This window comes from Macaca thibetana, chromosome 7 (assembly GCF_024542745.1).
Source record: "Macaca thibetana thibetana isolate TM-01 chromosome 7, ASM2454274v1, whole genome shotgun sequence".
Lineage (NCBI taxonomy): Eukaryota > Metazoa > Chordata > Mammalia > Primates > Cercopithecidae > Macaca > Macaca thibetana.
Genome location: NC_065584.1, coordinates 161,847,907 through 161,860,565, shown reverse-complemented (window position 1 = coordinate 161,860,565; position 12,659 = coordinate 161,847,907). Strand labels below are relative to the sequence as shown.

Sequence of the window (12,659 nt, the reverse complement as noted above, 5' to 3'; positions counted from 1 at the left end):
GGCATAAAAACAGACACATAGACCAACGGAACCGAATAGACAACCCAGAAATAAATCCACGTATTTATAGTCAACTGATTTTCCACGACGGTGCCAATAATGTCCTTTGGGGGAAAGGACAGTCTCTTTAATAAATGGGTGTGGGGAAAACTGGATATCTATATGCAGAAAAATGAAACTAGATCTTTATCTGTCATCATTAAAAAATTAAATCCAAATTGATGAAAAACTTAAATGTAAGACCCCAAACTAGAAAACTACTAGAAGGGAACTAGAAGCAGTTTCTCTGCTCCTTCTTGAATCCCTGCCTGGTTCAGCCTGCCTGCCTTCACCATGTCCATCAGGGTGACCTAGAAGCCCTATAAGGCATCCATCTCTGACCCCCAGGCCTTCAGCAGCTGCTCCTACACGAGTGGGCCCAGTGCCCACATCAGCTCCTCGAGCTTCTCCTGAGTGGGCAGCAGCAGCTTCCAGGGTGTCCTGGGCGGAGGCTGTGGCGGGGCCAGTGGTATGGGAGGCATTACTGCTGTCACGGTCAGCCAGAGCCTGCTGAGCCCCCTTAACCTGGAGGTGGACCCCAACATCCAGACCACGCACACCCAGGGGAAGGAGCAGATCAAGAGCCTCAACATAAAGTTTGCCTCCTTCATCGATAAGGTACAGTTCCTGGAGCAGCAGAACAAGATGCTGGAGACCAGGTGGAGCCTCCTGCAGCAGCACAATACAGCTCGGAGCAACGTGGACAACACGTTCAAGAGCTACATCAACAACCTTTGGCAGCAGCTGGATACTCTGGGCCAGGAGACGCTGAAGCTGTTGGCAGGGCTTGGCAACAATCAGGGGCTGGTGGAGGACTTCAAGAACAAGTACGAGGATGAGATCAATAAGCGTACAGAGATGGAGAATGAATTTGTCCTCATCAAGAAGGATGTGGTTGAAGCTTACATAAACAAGGTAGAGCTGGAGTCTGGCCTGGAAGCACTGACTGATGAGATCAACTTCTTCAGGCAGCTGTATGAATAGGAGATCCAGGAGCTGCAGTCCTAGATCTCGGACAGGTCTGTGGCGCTGTCCATGGACAACAGCCGCTCCCTGGACATGGACAGCATCATAGCTGAGGTCAAGGCACAGTACGAGGAGATCACCAACCGCAGCAGGGCTGAGGTTGACAGCATGCACCAGATCAAGGATGAGGAGCTGCAGATGCTGGCTGGGAAGCATGGGGATGACCTGCAGCACACAAAGACTGAGATCTCGGAGATGAACCAGAACATCAGCTGGCTCCAGGCTGAGATTGAGGGCCTCAAAGGCCAGAGGGCTTCCCTGGAGGCTGCCATCGCAGATGCCAAGCAGCACAGGGAGCTGGCCGTTAAGGACGCCAATGCCAAGCTGTCCGAGCCAGAGGCTGCCCTGCAGTGGGCCAAGCAGGACATGGCACAGCAGCTGCCTGAGTACCAGGAGCTGATGAACGTCAAGCTGGCCCTGGACATGGAGATCGCCACTTACAGGAAGCTGCTGGAGGGCGAGGAGAGCCGGCTGGCATCTGGGATGCAGAACATGAGTATCCATACGAAGACCACCAGTGGCTATGCCAATGGGCTGAGCTCAGGCTACAAGGGCATCACAAGCCCCAGCCTCAGCTTATGGCCTGGGCTCCAGCTTTGGATCTGGCTGGGGCTCCAGCTCCTTCAGCCACACCAGCTCCACCAGCGCCATGGTTGTGAAGAAGATGGAGACCTGCGATGGGAAGCTGGTGTCCAAGTCCTCTGACATCCTGCCCAAGTGAACGACCATGGCAGCCCCGCCCAACCTATCCCTCCTGTGGCTGCCCCAGAGCCTGTGGGGGAGCCAAAGCCCACCTGTGGTGGGAGACTTAACTGGCTGGGGTACTCCCCCTTGGCGATGCCTCCAGCTACAAAGCAATTTGATCTTTTTTTCCAAAAGAAAACCTCAGCTAGCTATGCAAAAAGAAAGAAAGAAAGAAAGAAAGAAAGAAAGAAAGAAAGAAAGAAAGAAAGAAAGAAAGAAAGAAAGAAAGAAAAAGAAAGGAAGGAAGGAAGGAAGGAAGGAAGGAAGGAAGGAAGGAAGGAAGGAAGGAAGGAAGGAAGGAAAGAAAGAAAAAGAAAAGAAAAGAAAAAACTAAAACTACTAGAAGAAAACATATAGGAAACACTTCAGGACATTGGATTGGTCTGGGCAAAGATTTAATGGAGACCTCAAATGCACAGGCAACAAAAGCAAAAAATAGACAAATGGAATTAGATCAAACTAAAAAGCTTCTGTACAGCAAAGGAGACAAGCAACAGAGTGAAGAGACAGCCTGCAGAATGGGAGAAAATATTTGCAAACTATCCATCTGACAAAAGACTAACATCAAGAATACACAAGGAACTCAATCAAATAACTCAACAGCAAAAAAAAAAAATCTTATTTCAAAATGGGCAAATGAGCTGAATAGACATCTCTCAAAGACATACAAATGGCCAACAAGTATATGAAAAAATGTATGACATCACTAATCATCAGGAAAATGCAAATCAAAATGGTGATGAGATATCATCCCATTCCAGTTAGAATGACTACCATAAAAATGACAAAATATAACAAAGGCTGAGGATGTGGAGAAAGGAGATGTTTTATATGCTATTCATGGAAATGTAAATTAATACAGCCATTATGAAAACCAGTATAAAGTTTCCTCAAAAATCTGAAAATAGAACTAACATGTGATCCCACAGTCCCACTACAGGGTATACACCCAAAGGAAAGGAAATCAGTATACTGAAGAGATATCTGCACTCCCATGTTTATTGCAGCACTATTGACAATAACAAAGATATGAAATCAATCTAAGTGTCTATCAATGGATGAATGGATAAAGAAAATCTGGTATACATACACAGTGGAATACTATTCAGCCAGAAAAAAGAATGAAATCTTGACATTCACAGCAATATGGATGAGCATGGAGGACATTATGTTAAGTGAAATAAGCCAAGGACAGGAAGAAAAATACCGCATGTTCTCACTCATATGTGGGAGCTAAAAAAGTTGAGTTCATAGAAGTAGAAAGTAGAATAGCAGCTACTAAAGCCTGGGAAGGGTGGGGGATAGTGAGAGGTTAAAGGATACAAAATCACAACTAGATAGGAGGAATAAGCTCTCGCATTCTATAATACCCTAGGATGACTATAATTAACAATTTAATGTATATTTAAAAATTGCTAGAAGAGTGGATTTTAAATGTTCCCAGCACAAAGAAATGATAAATGGGCTGGACGTGGTGGCTCATGCCTGTAATCCCAGGACTTTGGGAGGCTGAGGCAGGCAGATCACTGAGTTCAAGAGTTCAAGACCAGCCTGGCCAACATGGTGAAACCCCGTCTCTACTAAACATAAAAAAATTAACTGGGCATGGTGGTGAGTGCCTATAATTCCAGCCACTTGGGAGGCTGAGGCAGGAGAATCACTTGAGCCCTGGAGGTAGAGGTTACAGTGAGCTGAGATCGTGCCACTGCACTCCAGCCTGGGTGACAGAATGAGACTCCATCACAAAAAAAAAAAAAAGAAATGATAAATGTTTGAGGTGATAGGTATGCTAATTACCCTGATTTGATCATTATGGATCATATACATGTATTGAAATAGCACACTGTATCCCATAAATATGTACAATTACTACATGTTAATTAAAAATAATAATAGCTGGATGTGGTGTGTGCCTGTAGTCCCAGCTACTCGGGAGGCTGAGGCAGGAGGATCACTTGAGTTCAGGAGTTCTGGGCTGTAGTGTGCTGTGCTGATTGGGTGTCTGCACTAAGTTTGATATCAATAAGGTGACCTCCCAGGAGCCGGGGACCACCAGGTTGCCCAAGGAGGGGTGAATCAGCCCAGATCCAAAATGGAGCAGGTCAGAACTCCCGTGCTGATCAGTGGGACTGCACCTGTGAATAGCCACTGCACTCCAGCCTGGGCAGCATAGTGAGTTTCTAAAAAAAAATTAAGAAGAAATAGCAGGTTATAAAATTATACAGAAAGGTAGGTCTCAACCATAAAAAAGTGCTCTGCAGTTAAAAAAAAAAAAAAAAAAAAGAAGCGTGACTCTTCAGGAGCTCCACTTTCTCAGGGTTCCCGCTGTGTCATGCACACACCTCTAACAGCAATTTTATTCTGACAGTGTCTCTTTGCCTTGTCTCTCTCTCTCTCTCTCCACTGGACTGTGAGCATTTAAGGTGGGGAGCAGTTGGGTCTTAGTTCTCTTTGATAAAGTAGCATCCAGGACAGAATCTGGCCCTGAGTGGATGCTCAATCCACATCTGTGGAATGAATGAGCAGATGGATGAAAGGAAAGGACGGGAAGGCTGGGCCAGATCCCAAGCCACTCACTTCCTTGAAATCAGAGTTCCCCCAACCCACGGCCCACTAGGATTCTTTCCTAAAGCCTTTGGCAGTTTTGTTGCCTGAGAAACAAGAAGGTCCTTCTCAGGAGCAGGCTTTTCATCTATCATTTCCTCTAATCCTCATAGCAATAAAATATCAGAATTGTGATTCCTCATTAACATTTGCGGAAACTAAGCCTCAGGGGTTGACATTTGCTCAAGCTCTTATAGCTAGTAACTGGCAGAATTCAAATCTCCCTGTCTCCAAAATCCATATTCTTGTCTTAGAGACAAGACTGCAGAAGTGACCTTGGACAAGCCCCTTCTCCTGTGTGAGCCTTGGTTTCCCCTCTGGGTAATGATGCAGCGGGTCCTCAGAGGGCTCAGCTATCCATTTCCACTCAGATAGTCCATAATAATAAAATGTCCCAACTCATCCCTCCCCAGCCTCCCTGAATTACTGGAAGCAGCCTGGAACCTACCAGAATGTAGGACTGCAAGCTTGCCAAGCAAGGCCACGTTCACCTGGCTGGAGAAGAGCTCCTGTTCCTCCTCAACAATGAGAGAAAGCCCTGGGAGCATAAGAGTAACTCATCTGCAACTCACATAAACAGGTGTGCATGGGGTTGCTGGCCATTGCCTCACATCCCCCTGCCTTAACCCCCTGGGTTGGCATCTGAGGGTTGTGGAGGGGCTTCATGCTGGTTTTGCTCAGGTCTTATGGCCAAGAGGCACCAAGAAACACAATATGTCCCCCTACTCCAGTACACACCCCACCCACAGGGAAAACCCTTATAATAACAGCCCGCACCTGCACAGTCTCCCACCTTAGCCTAGTAAGGTAAACAGGACACGGATGGCAGCTGCATGTTATAGCTGGGATCCTGGGGCCCAGAAAAAGATAGTAATGTTCCAGAGACCACCCAACATTTAAGTGGCAGAACTGAGACTGAGTTCCAGCCCCCAGGCCAGTATTCAGTGCTTTCCTTCCAGAGCCCATGTTTGTCCAGGTCATGTGGCATATTTATTGACCCCTGCCACAGGCAGGTAACCATGAGGCCATGGAATGGGCAAGATGCAGCCTCTGCCCTTGAAGGATTACAGTTCAGAGGAACAGAAGGATAAGGTCTCATGCAGGAGTTAATAAATGAAGATTAATAAGATCACAAAACAAGTGGATGAGGTGTCAGAGCAGGGGGGTTCCGAGTGCTGCCCAGGAATGGCGGGCACAGAGTGGGAGCCTGCAGAGCCTGCTGAATGCAAGACTGGCTGACTGAATGAGGGGCTGTTTCATTACCCAGAGGGATGCAGGAGGGCTAGGGGTGGGGGATTGAGGGAGAGAAAGACAACCGAGCAGAGGTGTGGTGGAGGGATGAGCACCCACAGTTTGATATACATGCAGGATGCACCTCTGAAAGGAGAAATAAAGCTGTAAAAATTCAGTAAGACCACATTTTTGAACCACTTTAAATGCCAAGCCAAGTATTTTCAAAGATCCTCTGCAGATGAAGGCTGCTGTTATAAAATATGGTTTAGAAGCATTAATTTGGCAGCAAAACAGTAACTAATCAGAGAAACAACGGCAGCCCCTAGTGGATACGTGGGCAGGGTGAGCTGGAGGCAGGGAGGAAGATGAGGATGCCGTAGAGGCTGGGCCAGGGCCAGCCGGGGACAGTGGGAAGGGAAGAGCTGGTGGGTGACAGGGGCTGGCGTCTGACATCGCCTTCCTCTGATCCAACAGCTTGGCCTCCCTGCTGGCCAGCCTCAGCCTCACCCCATCAGGGGGTCAGTCCTGACCCAAGGGGAGAATAAGAAGGCATCCAGCAGTCAATCTCACAAGCCTTTCTGGTGGTCGGCTTCCTCTCTGGATGAAGCACATTAACACGGTGAAGTGCCTGGCATGGCCCCTGGCATACAGGACCACTCAGCCCCTAAACCCGGGCTTATATCTTTCAGACCCATAAGTGCCACTGCATCTGGATGTGGGACTCTTCCTCCAGCCTGCCAGAGTTGGAGTTAGGACCCTGAATCCCAAGCCGAGCTACATATGGCCCCGATGCCAGGAGCCACCCAGCCCTCCATATGGGCCTGTGTCTGTCCTCCTCATTCTTACTGCAGTTAACAATGCTGTATTTGCTTACTTGTTTGTCTCTGATATCCTCCAATGTCAGCTCTTCAACACTAAGACCCACACATCACTTGTTCACAATTATATCCTGCAACTAGCATGGTACCTGGCACATACAGACATCAAAAACGGTTGTGGGATGAATGAGTGACTATTACCCTCATAGTGGATGCCCTTACCCAGCCAGGGGGTCATGCTTATTTCCTAAGGGTCTGCCACCCCTTCCACCTCCGCTCTAGGTTGCCTCAGAGGCACTCACACCCCCATGGGATTCTACTCACCTCCTCACTGTCCTACCCTGATTTCACTGGACTTGTCCCAGACTGTCCTTAACCATCAGAGTCATGCCACGGGTTAAGGGCCTAAAGGACAAATAAAAGTCCTTCCGCACCCCATCCTCCCACTACTTACTGTGTGGTGGTGTCTATTATACACAGATGTCGTGGTTGTGTCTTTCTGAGACAGGGCCATCCTGGGGGCCACTAAAGAAGGCCCCTGCTCCCCTGCTAGAAGGAGGTAGGAAATGGAACTTCTGGGCCAGGCAGGGTGGGGGAGAGCTCAATCCCTCTTGGTCTGCATTTGGAAAATCTGGACGAATAGGAAGAACTCCTGGAGCCAGGGGAGAAAGATGGCACTGGGATCAAGGCAGGAGATACCCAAGCTGTGCCCCAAAAGAGTTTTCCAGGTTTGGGTACTGCCTGGAACAATTTCCATTGTTCTTCCCCAAGCCTTTATCTGAATGGTCTTTACCATCCCCACCCCGCTCTGAGCTGTCACCTGGCAGCTGCCCTTGGTTCAGGCTGATTCTTGGCTGCTGGAGGAACAGCGCCCCCTAGAGGCCAGGAAGGTGGGGCAGCAGAAGTCAGTAAGAGCCCCCTAGACCCCCTATGTCAGGGCTTGAAGAGCCTGGTGTCACAGCCAGCCTGGACATTTCTGAATTTTATTTAGCCCAAGAAGGCTGAGCTTCCTGTGGTGACTTCAGTCCAACAGTTAGTGACGCTGTTTCCCTCAGACCCACCCCAGGTGCAGGGGCAGGTGCAGGGGCAGGTGCAGGGGCAGGTGCAGAGATCGAGGTACCACCTCATCCCAGGGTGTCCCTCCTAAAGTCTTCTGCCTGCCCCGCCCTGCCCCGCCCTGCCCCAGGCCTTCTCAGTCTTGAGACAAGAGGTGGCTGCTTCCTACCCCGAGCTACGGAGAAGGGGCAAGCTTGGTGTGCAGGACTTTCCAGCGACTCCTTCGGAGTTGCTGGGCCGCTTAACTGGACCTCGAGATAACTTCTCCCAGAGCAGACGGGTGGGGACTGGTGGCCTCTCAGCTGTAACCTTTCTACACCAAATCCTGTTGTTTCGAGAGTTATTTCTGGAGCTACAGGGGGGATGGGAGACATTATTGCTCTTCATACCTTCAGAAGGTCTCTTTCAGGCACAGGAAAGGGGTTTTGGCATCTGCCGTGCTAGCAGTTTTCCACACTGAAACGTCCGTATCAGTCTTATGACTCAGAAATTCTGTTCCTGTACCTGTGATGAGGGAGTGAGGGGCAGCCGGAGAGTCCACCCGCCTGGGAGTAGATAAGGAAAGTGGGGTTGATGTGCTGCAAGCACACGGATTATGGATATAATGGATCTATCTTAGGAGTAGATAAGGAAAGTGGGGTTGATGTGCTGCAAGTACCCGCATTATGGATATAATGGCTCTATCTTAAAATCAAAGTGTTTAATGAGAAAAGTAGGAAACCAGGTGAGATTATTATACATAATGCCATTCCTGTACGTTAAAAATACATGCATAGACACGTGCTTATTTTTAGCATTGTGTTATTGCCTCTGGTGTTAAAACGAACACATGACTCTCTGGCACCTGTACGGAAAAGACTTAAAATACTTATTTTTAGGATATGAGGTGAAGGTTTTTGTCTAAAATCTGGACACTAACTTCATAGGCAGAGATGATTACATAACATCTCTCTTATGTTAAGGACTTTTTAATCTGGAACTTTTGCATAGTCACATAGCTGGAAGGAATTTCGGTGGTATTTTCAATAATTCAGTACTATTTTTTAAATGTGCTTGAAAATTCTATAAATTGACTTAGGAATACTATACTTAACTGGGAATGTAAGTATACATGCTATATTTTTACATATGTATATCCACGATATATTTTGCTCCTCAAATTATTTTTCATCTTCACATTGCATTGGCCCTAAGTTTGAAATAACAAGCTTATTCTAAGCAGAGAGGAAACTGGTGAAGTAGGATGATTTTGAAGAGAGTTTTGAGAAGTATTCTCCCTTTAAAACTCTTGAAAAAAATCATAGCCACAACATCACACCTAAAAACAGTTAACAATAATTTTAATGTAATCAAATATCCAGCCACTGTTCAAATTTCTAATGGTGTTTTATATGTCACCAAAAATATTTTTATTTTGTTTAGATTGTTTGAATCTTGATCTAAATAAGTTTTGCAGGTTGTGATTCTAACTATGAGTTTCCTCCACATTTCTGTTCGCTTTTCTTTACAGCCTATTTGTTTAAGAAACTAGATAATTAGGCCTGGTGCAGTGGCTCACACCTGTAATTCCAGTACTTTGACAGGCCGAGGAGGGTGGATCACTTGAGCCCAGGAGTTCGAGACCAGCCAGGGCAACATAGCAAAACCCTATCTCTGCCAAAAACAACCAAAAATTCACCAGGTATGGTGGTGTGCACCTGTAGTCCCATCTCCTCAGGGGGGCTGAGGGAGGAGAATCACTGGAGTCTGGGAGGTTAAGGCTGTAGTGAGCTGTGATCATGCCACTGCACTCCAGCATGGGTGACGGAGGAGACCCTGTCTCAAAAGAAAAAAAAAAAAAAAGAGAAAGAAACTAGATCATTTATCCTGTAGAGCTTCCCACAGTATAGAATGAGTGATTGCATACCCATTTTGTCCTTTAATATTTTCTTCTATCTCATGTATTTCCTGTAAATTGCCATTTGAATCCAGATTTAGGTCCAATTTTTGGCAAGAGTACTTCATAGGAGGCCTATGAGGTCCGGTTATCTCAATTTGTGATATTAGCAGATATTGCTGATCAGTGCCACTATCCGTTAATTAGGGGTTGCCACATGGTGATATTCTAATTCTACCATTTCTTCTTGATTTATGAGCTGAATTACTTCTATAAAGAGAAATGTCTCCTTATCCACTATTTGGTTACCCAGTAGTAGTTTGTACAGTACAGGCAGCATAAATGCTCAATTATTTCTCTTTATCAGTTTATGAACCACTGAATACCCCAAAGGTGACCAATTAGATATGTTTTAGTATCATTATGAACTCATGGAGTTAAACATATTTGATGTGCTTCAATCCTTTGGAATTTTTACCTTTATTGATGCAAAAATGGTCCCATCTTTGGCCAGAAGGGGCCTCTTCAAGTTGACTCCTGAGTCCTTTGGACCCCACCCTAGGTGTCCTAGAGAACTTTCTTGCCATCTGATATGGCCAATGTTCCAGTCCCCTGTTGTCCATTTCCTGTCTCAGACCTGGAATCAATTACTTTTTCAGGGAACACTAGTTCTTTTACTGGGTATATTTCAAGAATACAATCTAGGCATTGGGGTGCTCATAGCTACTGAAATGCTTATTGTTCCTAGGTATTTTCTGAGGTCAGAACTAGGAAATACATTTTTTCTCAATATAAATATAAAGCACATCATAAGTTCATATTGATACTTTCAATTAAATTTAGGTCTATAGGGTATTTGCACAACCTCTTCCTTCTTCCATCTGCACCTCCTTTCTCCCATGTCCAGAATCTCATTTCTCAAAAACACCAGGAATTCCAGAATTAAAATTTCACATAATTTCTCATTTGCTTCTTTCCCCATTGCACGCAACAGTCTCAGAACACCAATACCAAGTCTCCCATCAGCCAAGTGACTGTTGAAAACAATTTAAGATTTTTGTTTGTGCATTTGCAGTTATTTTTGTCTGCAAGCTATATCGTTTTGGGGTTGTACAGTCAAATTACTGTGTTTAGAACAGTTCATCTGTGTGCTGACTCCACCAACCAGATGCACATTATGTTTATTAGCTTCTTTTTAGGTTTCATTTTTATGTAATTTTTTTACTTTTATGAAATACTCAGTTCCAAAGTCACATGTACAAAACAAGCTATCTTCAAATAAGCCCAGCTTCCATCCCTATGTCTTCCATTCTGCTCCCTGTCTCCTCCTAAAGGTAGCCACTTTTCATTGCTTTATCCTTCCATTGCTTGTGTGCTTTTAAATATAAGCAGATATACTGATACGTTTATATATTTGCATCCCTGCCTTCCTTAGAGAACTATGAGACACACATTCCTTTTCTTAATAATATATTCTATATAGAAACAGTCTTCACTCCTTTCTCCAGCTGCCTAGTACTTCTTGGCATGGCTGTATGATAGTTTATTCAGCCAGCTTAATGACAGACATTTGGGCTGTTTCTCATTACAAATAGTCCTGCAACTAATTGCCTTTTTTTGTTACGTTTTGTTTTGAGAGAGTCTTGCTCTGTTGCCTAGGCTGGAGTGCAGTGGCTTGATCTGGGCTCACTGCAACCTCAGTCTCCTGGGTTCAAGTGATTCTCCCCGCTCAGTCTTGTGAGTAGCTGGGACTACAGGCGCACGCCACCACACCCGGCTAATCTTTGTACTTTTTTAGTAGAGATGGAGTTTCACCATGTTGGCCAGGCTGGTCTCCAATTCCTGGCCTCAAGTGATCCACCCACCTCAGCCTCCCAAAGCACTGGGATTACAGATGTGAGCCACCGCGACAGGCTTGCCTTTTGTATTTTGATCCGAGTTCATTTTAGATGCAAATTCTATACATCCTTATTTCACAGAGTTTTTCTATATTACCAATGTGGTCAAGACTCTCCCCTACTTAAAACCCATCAACAGCTTCTGATCACTCATAGGATAGAGTTCAAACTCAACTCAACAGACAGCCCCCACCAGACCCTGCCTGGCCCCTCATATTGGTCTATCTTCTTGTCAGAGGCATTTGAACCAGAGCACCTCCATTTTGAGTGAGGGCTAGGAAAATGGGGCTAGGAATTGCTGGGCTGCATTCTCAGAAAGTCAGGCATTCCTGACCTCTAGATGTTTACAGTTAAGGGAAAAAAATAATAATGTTTACTAAACAGACCCAGACTTGGGAATGTCCAGATATCCTGATATCTGGAGAACAAAGGCATTCCTAATTTTGCTTTAAAGATAATACTATTGATTCTTGCAAAATATCATAATTAAGAAAATTAATTCTTTATCACAAACCCTTGTAGCAGAGCACATCTCTCCATATATACAAGCGTTGTACCTAGGGTGGACGCATTCCTCCTCTTACTTTCGGGAACGTCCTGCTCTGTCTATGGAGTAGCTGTCCTTTCACCACTTTACCTTCTTAATAAACTTGCTTTTACTTTGCACTGCGGACTTACCCTGAATTATTTCTTGTGCAAGATCCAAGAACCCTCTCTGGGGGTCTGGATCAGGACCCCTTTCCCGTAACATTCTGGCCCTCTCTACCTAGCACCTCCTATGCCCCCTCCACCCAGGAGAAAGCCCATACTTTCCTGACCCTGGCTGCCCACACATGCTCTACTCTCTGCTTAGAAGGCTTGGTGTCCTTCTTTTCTTCACCTGGCTAACTCTGTAGGCTGTGTGAACTTATCAGTGTCAATTCATGGATTTCCAGGCTGTGATTTTCTTTCTTTGTTTTTTCTTTTCTTTCTTTCTTTCTTTCTTTTTTTTTTTTAAAGAAGATGAGGCCTTTAGAACCTGGGCTGTGATTTTCTTATGTCCATCTCCTCCTTGTTGATGACACCTTCAGAGCTGGGGCTGACTTATATCCCCAGTGACTGGGCACAGTGACTCATGCCTATAATCACAGTGCTTTGGAAGGCGCAATCTGGAGAATTACTTGAGCTCAGGAGTTTGAGATCAGCCTGGGTGACATAGCAAAACCCCATCTCTACAAAAAAATTTAAAAATTAGCCAGGTGTGGTGGCTGCTCTTGTAGTTCCAGCTACTTAGGAGGCTAAGGTGGGAGGATCTCTTGAGCCCAGGAGTTCAAGGCTGCAGTGAGCTAAGATGGCACCACTGCACTCCAGCCTGGGCAAGAGAGC

The 12,659-nt window shown here is 45.7% G+C and overlaps 1 pseudogene; it reads left to right on the top strand.

Annotated features, from left to right (window-relative positions):
• The first annotated feature begins 327 nt into the window (after positions 1 to 327).
• LOC126960015 (keratin, type II cytoskeletal 8-like) lies at positions 328 to 1,786 on the top strand (annotated as a pseudogene).
• The last annotated feature ends 10,873 nt before the right edge of the window (positions 1,787 to 12,659 follow it).